At 46.2% G+C, this 13,383-nt stretch overlaps 1 protein-coding gene and 1 long non-coding RNA gene across 19 annotated transcripts in view; one reads left to right on the top strand and one right to left on the bottom strand.

Annotated features, from left to right (window-relative positions):
- LOC135424919 (uncharacterized) overlaps positions 1–12,619 on the top strand; it is a 63,644-nt gene extending 51,025 nt beyond the window's left edge. For 4 of the 7 annotated variants that reach the window (XR_010435423.1, XR_010435425.1, XR_010435421.1 and 1 more), the window contains 2 exons: positions 301–532; positions 2,592–12,619. This is a non-coding gene — a long non-coding RNA (uncharacterized LOC135424919). The remainder of the gene's footprint in view (positions 1–300; positions 533–2,591) is intronic. The other 3 variants (XR_010435427.1, XR_010435424.1, XR_010435426.1) reach the window with 3 other exon arrangements.
- Positions 1–13,383, bottom strand: part of STRBP (spermatid perinuclear RNA binding protein) — a 65,583-nt gene that overhangs the window by 51,664 nt on the left and 536 nt on the right. The window lies entirely within an intron of this gene.

The raw sequence follows: 13,383 nt of genomic DNA, 5'->3' as shown, positions 1-13,383 counted from the left end.
TGCTTATTTTTAATAGGATATTGAAATTTAAAAATTTAGCAAAATTGGGTGTCTGTAGCACTGTATTCTCCAGTATCTTTGGAGAACACAACTGTGCCAAGTAAGTGTTCCTGAACTTGAAAAGTTACACTTAATCTTTTCTTATCTTTCAAATTTCAAATAAAATCTGGGGGGGAGGGGGAAGAATAAATGTGCCAATCCCAGCTGGATGGCATTTTGAAGATCATGGACATAGCTTTGCTGCTTTGGCCTCTTCACATTTCCTGTAGAGCTGTGAATTAGTTTAATTTCTCTTTATAGATAATGTCATCTCCAGTGTGTCACCTGGAACAGCAGCAAAGACACTTCCAGCTCTTCCTTTGTTAAAGAAGCTCCCTCAGCCTTTGCATTCCCCACCATCTCCTTGGGATCGAGTCCCCAGCATCAGACCTTGCCCTCCTGTCAACATCGAGCAACAAATCTCTGAGCAGCAGCAGAAGATCCACATGAGCATCCTGGAGGCAGCACATGAGCCACAGGCCCCTGCTGCTCCGTGAGTGTGGGGAGGGGAAAACACCCCCGGGGTGGGAGGGGGTGCACAGCCCCCAGGAACGGGGGCAGACCCCAGGGAGCAAACAGCCTGACAGTCAGAGCAGCATTCAGCTCTCAGCTTGGCAGGGAGATCAATTCACAACAGCACAACTCTCTCCCCAAAGCTCCCTTCATACACTGGAGTCGCTAAAAGTAACACTTGAAATTACTGTCAGGGGAAAGGCTGGAGAAAAACAATCCAGGTTGGTTTATTTTGGGCCATTAACTGCAGTTTGTGTCTGGCCACTTCAGTTCCCCTGATAACGGGAAAGCTGCTGTTCCTCACAGCAGCACTGATGGGGTTATTTTACTTCTCTGAAGAAGTTGAACCTGGGAAGCCACAACCTGTCAGGGTGGGAGAGCACACGGTCCCAATGCAGAGGGCAGGACCAAACCCAGGATCAGAAACCAGCTGCCACAGACTGAGGGTGTTCTCGGGTGGGCAGGGGGAGAGAAACCCTTTCATCCCTCAGGGAGAAGTTATGAGGAACTGAGATTAGAGTGTAAATCCTTTTATTGCCTGTTTAGCCGCCTATGGAAATCTGTGTCCATGTCAACACCATCACCACCAACACGATCACTGAACTCTCTTGTCAGTGCAAAGAACCTGCCTGGTTTTCAGTCTAAAACTATACTTTTAGTAGCCTAAGAATGTCAGGTTATAATGCCACTAATATAGCTTATTCCACAGTTCAACCAAAATTCAACTCTATAACCTGAAAATTTTGTGTTAATGAGAAAAATTCTTCTTTAAAAAAATCCATAAATGCTTTGTGCACTGAAAGAGCACTTGGTTCTGCTGGTTTATGAGTTCTTCTCTTTGCACAGCTCCTCTGTTGTGGAAACAAAACTCTCTGTATTGGGCCTTCCCAGTGACATTTGCAGACTCCTACACTTGCTCCAACAGGAGGTTCAGAAAAGGTTCTTACTGGCCTCTAAAAGTTAGCTCATCATTAACTGACTGCAGAAATACACTAAAGAAAGCAACAACATAAAAGAACATTCTGGAAAAGGCTTGTTGCTTGTTTTTAGGGAAACAAAAAGTAATTAAACCTAGCTAAGACTTTTTCATTGAGCATTTTGCTCTAAAGCATTGAGAACTCACAGAACAGCAGAACCACCAGTGCAGAACTGTCAACACAGGCAAAGGCTGTCCCTGAAATTCAGTGGACAAATACTACCAGGCACTTTCATGCTTCACAGAGACAAAATCCAGAAGTTAAATTTAGAATGATGATTTCTGCAGGCACTCAGATGTTTCTGCTCTAAATTTTCGAGAAATTGCAAATTACAACTTGGCAGACTTTAAACTGACCCAGCATGTGTCTTGTGCAATCCAATCATGATCTGTCCTGTTACTCTGCAAAGCTTAGGGAAAAAACATCATGCCTTTGAACACATGATTTCAGACAACTGACAGAGACATTCCATCAGTCTCTTCCATTTTGATTACAGTAGCAAGTCCCAACATGCTTTTATTGGCAAAACAACCAAAATCAGCCCTTAGGTACACACACAAGAATTCCACACCACTTCAAACATCACTCTGCAATTGCTGTGATAGGTGTAAATGTTACACTCTTTGCATTTAGCAGAGACCCCAAGTGACTGTCCCCATGCCCCAGTAAAGCAGTGGCAGGACTTGGAAGAGCAGTTTGTCATTTACTACATACACCAAGCATCCTCTCCCCCCTTTTCAGCTTTCCACCCTTTCCTCAGGCTTCATTAGTTTCATTTGAGCAGACACTGCATTCCTGGCTGCTTTTGCTATTCCCCCTCTGTTGCAGGACACAGCCCTTCCCACAGGTCAGCCTGGCAAACTGTCACAGGGAACCTTCACACCAATTACCTGTGCATTCATGAGATTCAAATTAGCAATTCAATATCTGAATATGGGCTGGTTAAACTCTGGAATCTAATTCACAGTGTGTCCTCTTTTCAGGCATCACATTTTTTGAGCACTCTGCTCTTTTGAAAGTCAAACTGATGTGGGCTCAGGAACCTTGGTTTTTTTTTTCCAGAGAGGACAATGGAGCCCCTCTTCTGTCAGGCAGCAGAACACACACAGTCTGTTCTCGGGAAGAACAGGAGCCAGGAAGGACAAGAAGAACATTGCAGGACACCAGCAAGGGACCCGAGCCTTTCTGCAAGGTAAGGGGAAGCTTTGCAGCCCTGCTCAGTAAAGCAGCTCCTCAGCACTGAGCATCTCACTCTGCACACCAAATTCCACCATATGGTTTGGCTTTGAAGGAAAAAAACCACAGGCAGCTGCCTTTGCCACTTGGTTTTTCTAGAGCTTTAAGAGACATAGGAACAGGCTGTGGAGGATAAGGGAGTTCATTCTTCTCTCTCTCTCTCTCTCTCTTAACAAACAAACAAATTAACCAGTCAACCTCCCCAGCCTTCCCACTACATACTACATGGCCACCTAAACCACCCAAAACCAAATGGGAAGGATAGAGGGTCTGAGAGCATCTTTCTTACAAATCAGAAGAGACACTGGGAACTCCCAGATGACCAGGAGTGCACGTGCCTGAACCCCAATGACACCCCTCAAACAAGGTCTCTTCAGTCTGCTCCACACTAAGCTCCAGCCATCCAACAGCAGTTTATAAGTCCTGGGAGTTCATTCAGGATGGCTGCTTTGATCCTAGATCTTTTCAGGAGATTTTTCAAAGTTTGCTAGAGTATTTTCAGCTGGAAAGGACCCACAACAATCACCAACTGCAACACAAGAGGAGCACAAATAATGAAAGCAGAGCAGGGAAAAGGAAAGAGGGGAAGTACAGTAAATCCTGTACTCCTCAGCTCTCTGCCAGAATTCAGTTTTCTATAGGCTGTGCATGAGACTTGCTACTGTGCTGTGTGATGAGGGCAAAGGGAGCTCATTGAGCCAAGGTGCACCTGCTAAAACTGGCACTAAAACTACTGCAAGTGACTGGTGCCCAGCACAAACAGAAAGCCAGTCCTTGTTCCTCTGGCACAAGAGGACTCCTTCCTGCGAGTGCCACGTACAGCTCAGACATTTATAAGCAAAAGCAAAGACACTGGCCAAGGGATTTGTATTAAAATACAGATTACAGCTCACAGGGTGAGGGAAATGGCAAAGGGAGCAGTGAGTCCATGGCCAGCCAGGCTCTCCCCAAGCAGCCCTTCCTCTGAAGGAGCTGCAAGGAGACAGCCTGAGCCAACAGTTTCTACAGCAACTGCAGAAGCAGCAGTTCAGTGATACTCTGAGCCTGCAGTAACTGCAGAAGCGTCAGGAAATGGATACTCCAGAAGGAACCTGCCACAGTTTCACCTGGACTGCCTCCACCTCCCTGGGCAGTCCATTGATCCCAGCCAGCTGAGCTCCACTCTCTACTTGCCCATTCCTCTGCAAACACTTCTGAATCCTCTTTACCCTTGATGTCCTTTCAGTACACTTGCTCCTCTTCAGAATTTCATGGAATTTGACACAGGCATGAGAGAGAGTTTTGTAGACACGGTGCTGGAAGGATGAGTGTCCTCATCCCTCCGTGTGTGGGGCTGCTGCAACTCCTCAGGGAGGGTGGAATGCTGTTATGACAATGGCCCTGTGCTCGTGCTGCACCACTAAAAGCACCCTTGGAAGCATCTCAACAGGAACCAAAACAGAGGCTGGTTACCACCCAACTGCACAGAAAGAGCAGAGCCATTTGTAACAGGGTGACTTCAACACTGATGTGCAGAGGCCATATTAAGGAGCAAAATACTGCACCTATGCACTTGGTAAGTGTCTCAACTAAGAACTGTCACTCACTGAAGGATGTTTGGGGCAGGACATCTCTCATTACCCTTTTAAGAATCTGCTGTAGATTCTCAACAGTTCCACGTAAACTTCATCAGTTCCACACAAACACCCTTTTGCACGAGTTTTTCCTTAACTCTGCAGTTTTACTTTGTTTCACACAAACTTGGCACGAAGCTCAGACTCCTGACCCTCAGCAAGAAGTTAAACAACACTGCTCGTTTGTTTTTAGAAGGGTCAGGAAGTTTCCAGTTTCAGGCTCATCAGTGTTCCGGGTGGAGGGGAGCAACATGTACAGTCCCAGCTCAGGGACATTCAGTATTCAACCCCTCTGCAAAGAGCAGAGACCTGGCAAAGATGCACTTCCTAAACTGCTCTTTTTATTGGTTTATTACATGAGGCCACATCCACAAAACCAGATTTTTGGTCAAGAGTTCACTACTTATATAATACTGACTCCCAGCTACCTGCTTCAAACAATATCCTCTATCTCCTGGGCTAACAAAAGGAAAATGACTGAATTCCCTCAAAAGATAAAGCAGACTGCATGAAAATAGTGGAAAAGAATCTCATTCCCACACTAATGGTAGTAGAGAAGAAACATAAAGGCAAACATATTTTGTTTTTATCTTTGTGCCTTTTATCATGATTGTTTCAGATAGCACCATCACTATTGTGACAGTTATTTCTAAAACGTGAAGTACTATGAAATCTAAAGTGGAAAAGTGTCTTATAAGTTGTTAAAGCATCAGCATGCAAAGATGACTTCTGGATCAAATTTACTCCTTAGCAGGCTGGTTTTGAAGGAATAAACAGTACAGTTCCAGACAACCATCTTTTAGTACAAATTAATATTAAAAAGTCACTTATTTAGCAACTATGCACAGTGTCAGGTTCCACATAATCTGCTAAGACTAAAAAGTCAACCAAAATGTTTAAATTGTTGAAAATACCCCGGTTACAGGAGGTTCTTAAGCGGCTCCAAGGTGGGAGTCATGATTCTTTTCTCTTACACAAATTTAGACAACTGTGTTCTCTCTCCAGCCTCCTGGCCATCTGTAGAGATGAGGAGGTGTGTACAGATGTGGGCTCAGAGCAGAACAAGCTCCTTCTCTGAGCTCATATTTTTGGCAGTCACCAATTTCACCCTCACCCACCAGAAGCAGAGAAGTTATCAGTTTTGTCTCCCCCCCTTTCCCAGTATTTGCCTTTCTTCCTGGCTTTTCTAGAACACTTGTCACCATATTTACTGGAGTACAGTTATCACTGGTTTTAAAATAACAGTTTTTCTAAGACGGAGAAATATTTCAGGTCTTTATAGGGGAACTTCAGACACAAAGAAATTAAATTGTGCAGTAAATCAGCGGCAGAACCTGAAAAGGGGCCAAATGCTCCCCTAATCAATACTTGCAGGTTAATCACAGAGTTGCTCAGTGCCTGGTGTTGAAGGGGTTTACCCACTGGGCTTTTTAGCAGTTTCCAGTTTTGGAAGGAATGCTCCCAGTTCTCCTGGACACCCCATCCCCGTTACCCCTGTAGGCAGCACCGCATTTCAAGGCTGGTGCTGCTCTTTAAGGTCACCCAAATGGCACAGCTGATCACTTTAAAGGAACAGATTAAGTCTCTGTATGACTGAGGACTTGGAGAGCATGACTGGGTAACCAAAGAAGCCCTAATCTGTTTGCCAAGTCCAATTATCCAGACATGGAATCAAGAGATCATGAAGCATTAGGACACTGAATAACTGCTCACCAAACAGCTTCAGCTCTCTGGAAAGATGACAATCATAAGAGTCTCTGACATGGAAAAGAGGTCCTTCAAAGCAGAGGTGGGGAGAAATCAGGCCTTGAGCATTTATGTTTTCCTCTCATTTCATGCTGAGCTAAACCAGCTAAAGAGCAAAGGGGAAGAGACTGGGATTGGAAGTAGAAGAGTAGAAATCCAAATGTTCTGAATCTGTATATCTGTGCATTTACAAATTCCAGCAGATACCTGAGATTACATCTGGGATCTCGTTTCTCAGTTTAGCAAAGGTCTTTGAAGCAAATAAGATGAGCCCAAGCTCCTTCACTCCAGTGAGAGTCCAGGCAGCAGCTCCAATAGCTTCTCAGGTAGGATTTCAGCCTGGTTTACTTAAGGGAAAAAAAAATCTCCAGTTCTCACTGCACTTATTGTTCAGCAAAGCAACTGCAGAAGCCAAGAACTGAGGCCATACAAATTCTTCTTTTTCTTTGTTTCAGGGTGAGGAGTTACATAATAAGTAACATTCATCTAAAGTGTTGCCCATTAGCAGAAGACCCCACCTAAGCACATCTTTCCTGTCTTTATATACAAAGAAAAATTAGCCAGTCAGGTTTCTGGAATCCAGTGTAAAGTACAGCCCAACCTGAAATGTCTCTTTCTAATTTACTCTAAATCAGTCCAGGTGTGGCCCTGGGGTGCACAACTGCCACAATATATGGGGCTAAACACTTCCCACATTTTCATGGGTACCTTCTGTTCCTCAGTTTTCTCTACAAGCACGTTATAGTCTTCCATACTGTGCTTTATGGATTCCTTGCAACCCCTTCAAATGGCCTGCTTGGAGATCCATGTTCTCTCCTTGTCCTGTCACACCACAGCTTTCCAGTGGCTGTGTGTATTCTCTGGTACTTCACTCCCTGAAGTCACAGGCTGTGCACCTACAGCTGCCCTTTCTATTCCAGAGTCCTTTCCATATCCCCAAATTGTCACATTAGACATACAGCAATCAGGCAGAGCAGAGAAGGAAAAGTAGAAAGGCACTAAGTGCATGGAGGGTCAGGGAGCAAACCACAGGCCCCAGATGCAGAGAAAAAGAGCAAGTTGCCATATGCAAAGAGCTGCCCCTTCAGCACAAATTTATCAAAAACCAGGAATAAATGACTGATTTTTCTACTTGTCTTCAAACTGGAAAATGGATGTCTTCACCCAGACTGAGCATCAGTCACACACCTACCAGAACATCACAGAGCCTCCTCAGCTGGAAAAACCAGCCACGCAGGTTGGGCCACTGCCACCTCTCCCCACGTGGCCAGAGAATTAACACATAAACAGCTGTTCTGTGCATTCAACTTCAAAACTGATCAGATGTTAACACACAGTTACTCAGCAGATCCACTGATAACGTGTCAGTTGTTGTGCTTAATGAAAACCTGCACAGCCCAGTCCATGGATCCAACCCACACCAGGTGATCCCGCTGCTGCTCTGTCAGAAACACAGCACCAGCTGACACTGAGAGCCATGGGGCAGGCACCTCAAATGCTCCTGATTTTCTTTTTTAATATGAGCTGTAATTGGTTTTTTGAATGGGCCTATTTGTACTGTCCTAACCATAGGCTTTCACCCAGTCTCCAGGTGATGTGTTTGGTCCCTGTCTTGCTAAGCAGGCTGTAAAAAGACCTTTTAAATCAAACACCTCCTTTAGTCAGGCATATGCCAGCTGGCAAGCTTAAAACATCCCCTACATAATATTAGGCAATGAAATTCAGTGGAGTGCAGCATGGTGGCTCATTTCCTTGATGACTTTGGTACACTCTCCTTATGGAGAGAGATCATGTTTATGGAAAGGGTTAAATTGGTAACAGTGGCTGCTGCACCATAACAAAAAACAAAGCCTGCAGTAAGTAATGAAAATTTTTATGCTTCCTCCATGACTTACCACAATCCACTGTTACAGGAGCCCTTTCAAATATAGACTGAAAAAGGTGAATTGGTCCCACAGTACCACTGGAACCAGGTGAAGCCATTTCTTGGCAAACTCTCACTGGAAGCACTCGGAGCGCTGGATGCCCAGGAAGACCCTACTGGCAGTCTCAGCCCCCTCAGCCTGTGCAGGGCCAGTTTTGGCACAGCCTATTTGTGGCCTCCCACACACCTGGGGGCTCTTGGTGCCTTTCCAGAAGGCAGGTGCTGCCAGCTGAGAAGTGGGATTAGGGAAGATTTTGTTTGGGGTCATTCTCAACCCAGGCCAATAGCTCAGGAGAAACATCTCCCCATGGAACATCATCCCTGTGTCTCAGGGAACACTAAAGACTCCTGAGGGCCCAACGCTTGAGACGCTGTGCCAACACTCCAGTCTGCTGTGTGACAAGTCAAACAAGGAATGTGTTCAGTGAAAGTGTCTCCCCTCCCAAGAATCAGAAGGAAAAGAGAGAAGGAAAGGCCCTAAACTCAACCTGCCCTTTTCTGCTCCTACTGGGAGGGCAATTTCTGTGAGGCAGCACCAGTTTCTGACCACTGAATTCATTTACTGCCAAGCCAAGTGCCAAGTTCTGCCTCAATCACTATTTCACTTCAGAGTTTAAGGTCTAAAATCTTAATCAGCTCTGGTTTATAATATTTCTTCAAGTTCTGTGACATCTTGTGGCTACCCACAAGAAAGAATGTTCTTCCCAACCAGATATTCAAACATTTAATCTTTCAATACAGTCAAAGTAAATGCACAAAAAGAACAAGAAGCAGCAAAATTTAATTTACTGGGATAGCCATACATACCCCAAGTTTATTTTCTTTTTCAGCATACAATTAAGAGTAATTTAATTCCCCTACGTAGGCATTACATGAAAGAGAAACATTACTGTGAGAAGAGCTCAGTACTATTGGTACACAAACCTTACGACAGATAAATTAGACCTTAGGAAAACAGCATATAATTTACATTTTGTTATGTCAATCACCAGCAGCATCTTAAGGCTCTTAAACACCATGCCAAACCACAACATAAGGGAACTAATGTAAATCAACCCATGTGGCAGGATCACTTCAGTTTCCACAATCCAAGAGATCCCCTAAAATGGATTTCATCAGATTATTCCTCTTCAACATCCATTTACACCTTTAATTTGCCAGCACGTTATGACAGTCTTTTACTCCAAGAGCTACCAAGTTGTGCATAGTTCTAGAAAAACCAACAGTGTAAAACAAGGACATGAATTAATCCCTGGCCTTCCCTAGAGAAGCCAATGGGCAAATGTGCAGGTGGCCCAGAAAATCCCCCCTTGGATTAGTCCCAGAGATCTTGGGTTCAGCAGAGGGACAGAAAAGGACCGTGCTTTACATCCCTTCCCCAAGAGCAGAACAAATGACATACCCCGGGTTTGTTCTCTCCCACAGCACCTCGGCCACATTCCAGCTCTGCCCGGGAAATGTCAGGATGGGCTTTGCAAAGGAGAACTGTGAGCAAGGCAACAGCCCAACACAGCCCGAGGGTTCTCTGTCCTCTCCCATTCCAGGGTGTTTTACAGGGAGACCACCGGGAACAGGAGGTAATTTAGCTACGGAATAAAGCCCCAAAATCCAAAGAGCAACATGTTTACTCACTCCTATAATTCATAAGGATTCCTGTGCAGGTTTTTTGTTAAGGGACATGAATTGAGGTTTTCAGAGAAGTTCAATGGGAACACTGTCCCTCTGTGAGCTGGAACAGACACGAACTGGGACTGTTCTCTGTCATCAGTGCTCCGTGAAAAACTTGCACATAAGAAGGAAAAACGACACAAGTGCCAAGAAGGGCAGAAGTACAACTGAAAAAATATTGTCTCTGGCCTTGTAGCTTGTATCAATTATTGCTTTTAACAAAAGATTATCAGCAAATGTCAGGTAGGGCAGCTCAGGCTTCTACTTCCTTAAACATCGAGTACAAAGTTTCTGTTTATCAAATCACGCTGCAAGTGCAACAAACGTACTCAAACTCTGCTTTCCACAGAAAGGTTCAAGACTTAAATTTTTCTGCTCTTTCAATCTGTATCAGTTTTTCCTGTTGCTTTAAACAGGAATTTTCCTTTTGGTTTCATCCCTGCAGCACACTCAGCAGCAGTGCAATCTTCACTTGCCAACACTGCTGGGTTACAGCAAATCCAGGACACTACAGCAGCCAAGTGCTCCTCATGTGGGTGTTGTTAGCTCAGTCCTCCCTCCCCCAACCCCATAAAATGAGGTACAGACCCCAAAATGCCATGCTGAGCTCTGCTGTTGGCATGGTGAGAGACACCGTAAATCCAGGCTCCCCAGGAGCTGGAAGGGGGCCCAGGGAGGTGCTGACTGACCCTCAGCCACCAAAACCTCCTGGGTACCTCTCCCTCACCTGCCCCCAGTACTCCCCCTCACCCAGCCCAGTCTATAAAATACACCAACTGCCACAGTTCTACTGTTCCCATATTCACACTTACACACCTTGGCCCCTTGTAGGTGTCTGTGCATCACCCCAACCCAGGACAAACTCCTCTTCTCTGTATTAATACTCAAACATGCTCACCGGGGCTTTTTACACACTCAGAAGCTTGTTATCCAGCCAGAGCCTTTCCCTCTCCCCTCTTTCCAGCCATGGAGCTTCAAAGAGCTCTATTTACATGCCAAGTTACAAAGTTCAGCTGCTTCCAAAGCAACGTGGAAAAACTGCAGCTTTTATGATTCTACAGTGAGGTTTTTCACAACATGAAGCAGCTCCTTTGACTAGTTTTTTTTAATTTTTTTTTATTTCCAAACAAGATTTCACAGTTCAAACCCCCCAAAAAGTCTCAGTCCACCCACAGGCCTTTGAGGGCCTTCAAAAGAGAGCTCTGTGACCTCAAGCATCATGTACTGAATGAACATCCATGGAAAAGCTGCTTACAGGTCAGAAACAAGGCTCACCAAAATCCCCATATCCACTGGAGTTTAAACTGTTTCTCTCATGTTCAGGCCTGGCACAGCCTGCCTTATGCCATCTGCTGTTGTACCTTTCCATTTGCTTACTTTGTTCTCTTGCTTCTGAACCTCTGGTGTGGAATCAGTCACGTCTGAAATTCCATCAGGACAAACCACAAGGCTGGATTTGGTCACTTCTTCAGCACCATTCCTAAGAGTTACCCCTGGGGCTCCTCCAGCCCCCAACACAAGTATTTCTAGATGGAATCTTTCTCCACTTCCCCAAGGCATTAAGTCCTAGATTTCCACCCCGTATTTAGCCTGTCAACCACATGGAGCAAGAACTGGCACTTCATCAGCATCATCTTTGTGCAGAGATGTCAATATTGCCAATAGTTCAGCAATAACAACTAGGCTGGATGAACAGCCCAAGCAAATAAAACTCCTTTATAAAATCAGGACCAACAAAATCAGCAAGCCTAAGGATTCTGTTTGAACTAGAAATGCCAAAGCAGCACCAGACTGGCACCATCCGTGATGGGATTCTGAGAAACAGCAAACTGAAAACATCAAACCCTCACTGTTAGCAACCCTTATCCCCTCTTCTCCACAGCTCTCCCTTCATTCTACACCAACGTGAAGCAAAGGAAAACGACTGGAAAGTTTCAGAGAGAAGAAAATGCTACATGCCAAGAACTTCCAGAGGCAAGTCCAACTTCCTAAAAATGACCAGGAATTTAGTAGGAGCTACAGCCAGCTCCTGTCTGCTGACATGGATTTCTCCTTCCTCTCTGCACTGGCAGGAAATAACACACCCAGCTTTTCCACCTTTCTGATGGCCCATTGAAGAGGTGGCTGTTTAAATTCTTGGAAAACACTTTTGTGAGACACAGCCTTGTGCACGGGCAGGAATAGAGCAATGCAGCCTCTCCAGAGACACCACCAGGCCTTCCTCCCTTCCCATTCCAAAAGTTTTTATGGCCTCCCCTCCAAGTACAGACAGAACTGCTCCATCCTCCTTCCTTCCTTCCTTCCTTCCTCTCTGCCTCCAGTGCTGCTTCCTTTGGGTCTCAGAAATGGTTACCATATCTTTAAAAATCAAAGAAAACCAGACCAAGGTTTGCAAACAGTCCTTCCTTCTCCGTTCTTTCTAAGGATGTTTGAAAGTATTGTGCATGAATGGAAGAAACTATTTTCATTTTCTGTCTTTACCCTACAAGGCCAGGCTTCAAATGCTTGTTAGAACACCCAGCTATTTTAAATTAAGTTAAATAGCCCAGCTATTTTAATTAACGTACAGTTTCACAGACATTTTTTGGAACTGGAGATCTGAAATACCTGCTGTTCCTGACAAGAATCCCCACTTAAGTCTGTCTCTGCTTTAACCACACTTAGCATTTATGAGTTTCCAGGACAAAGTACGATAAAACTTCTAAAAACTGTTAATGAACTATAGGACACAGATAAAGGAAAAAAATAATTCAGACACATCCAGGACCCCCATGTTACAAATTTTCTCTTCTGCCATGCCCTGTGCAGGAGCTGTTTGGAATGTTCGCTCTCTTCTTTCTGTAAATCATATGGCACCATTTTCAGAGCCATGTAAATAAATAATAAGACATTTAGCCAGATAATGCATGTTTCTACTTTGACTCAAAACTCAAGTTCTGCTCTGCTCAGTAACCCGCGTGTCACTCCCTGGACATCCCTTTCACACTCTCACTTCCAGAAAAAAATAGCAGGTTAAAGATTACCAAACCCCAGTGCACGGCGAACGCGGAATGAACGAGGAAAAAAACCCAAACAAACCATGAACCAAAACACAGCCGGGTGTCCCCAACGCCGGGAGCCCGGGAGGGATGCTCCGACCGCGGGAGTGCCGGAGCATCCCCGTCCCACCACACCTGGGGCCGGCGGGACCGCCCGGGGACACCACCGGGGGACAGCACCGGGGGACAGCGCCCGGGGACAGTGCCCAGGGACAGCGCCCCGGCCCCGCCGCCGCCCGCGCGCCCCTGCACAGGTAACGCGCCCGGCACAGGTAACACCCCCCCAGGTAACGCGCCCGGCACAGGTAACACCCCTCCAGGTAACGCGCCCGGCACAGGTAACGCGCCCGGCACAGGTAACGCGCCCGGCACAGGTAGCGCGCCCCGCACACAGGTGCGCGCCCCTGGACAGGTAACGCGCCCCGCACAGGTAACCCCCCCCCGCACCGGTAACGCGCCCGCCGCCGGCGGAGGGGCCGCCCGCGCCCGGGGCCGCCGAGCCCTCGCCCCTCCGCCGCCCCCGCCCGCGGCCCCGCGCAGCCCCCCCGGCCCCCCCGCGCGCAGCAGCGCCCCCCGCTCCCGCGCCGCGTCCTGCCCTTGCCCGCTGCCCGCAGTGCCCGGTGCAGTGG

Source organism: Pseudopipra pipra, chromosome 20 (genome assembly GCF_036250125.1).
Source record: "Pseudopipra pipra isolate bDixPip1 chromosome 20, bDixPip1.hap1, whole genome shotgun sequence".
In the NCBI taxonomy this organism is placed as follows: domain Eukaryota; kingdom Metazoa; phylum Chordata; class Aves; order Passeriformes; family Pipridae; genus Pseudopipra; species Pseudopipra pipra.
The sequence above is the reverse complement of the archived record's forward strand: the minus strand, read 5'-3'. Positions and strand labels throughout refer to the sequence as shown.